Consider the following 980-nt stretch of genomic DNA (forward strand, 5'->3'; position numbering starts at 1 on the left):
GCGCCGCCCGCCGGGGCCAGCCGCCAACTCCTTCCCGGACTGACGGGATCAGCGCTCGCGCCGGGCGGAGGTGGCAGCTCGGTGGGTCCCAGAGGGTGAGCACAGATCGCGCGCTCTTGGCGGCCGCGCGAGGGCACAGGTCCCCAGGGGCAACGGCGGCCTCGCAGACCCCAGGGGGAGCCGGGGGACAGGCAGACCCCAGCGGGAGCCGGGGGACAGGCGTGTGCGTGCGCAGGCTCGGCCGGCGAAGTCCTTTCTTCCGTTTGGGGGCCTCTCTGGGACACTTGGCCCTGTGCTCAGGCCCAGAGCAGGCGTGAAGGTAGCTCCTGTCCTCCCTCCAGCCAGAGGCTCTCAGCTGCCTGGGGCAGGGGCTGGGGGATGCCAGCCGTCACTGCACACCAGAAGGAAGCCAACTTGCTCCAGTGCTCCGCACCCCCACACTGCCCCTCACCACCTGGTAAGAGCTTTCAGGGGCCTAGGGAATTTTCTCTGAGACAGACCTCTGGGGAGTGGGTGCCTCTTGTCTGCCCACCTTAGCAGGGCACCTCGGAGTTGCCACATTAGCTCAGCTCGCCTCCCTTGGTTGGGGGGTGGGGTAGGGAGAGAAGTCTCCTATTTGGCAAAACTGGGAAGAGGCTTGGGTGTCTACAGTCCCCTCCTGGGCAGGGTAAAGTTCTAATATTTTTGCATAAACTCTCAAACCCTGATTCTTTGATTTCTGGGGTGCCAAGCTAGGTCCCGTGTCTGCCCCCACTCACATAGGAGCTGAGGCTGGGTAGTTCCCTCCTCACACTTTCTTCCCACATTTAGTCTCACAGAATTAAAAACCCTCCTTGGGCTGGGGGAGACTTTCTGTGCCGCCTGGATCTGGTGGTGGAGGTGATGATGGTGGAGGTGATGGGGTGATGGTGGTGGAGGTGATGGTGATGGTGGTGGTGGTGGTGGAGGTGATGGTGGTGGAGGTGATGGTGGTGGAGGTG

The sequence above is a fragment of the Condylura cristata genome, unplaced genomic scaffold (assembly GCF_000260355.1).
Source record: "Condylura cristata isolate star-nosed mole 26May11 unplaced genomic scaffold, ConCri1.0 scaffold00013, whole genome shotgun sequence".
NCBI classification, from domain to species: Eukaryota; Metazoa; Chordata; class Mammalia; order Eulipotyphla; family Talpidae; genus Condylura; species Condylura cristata.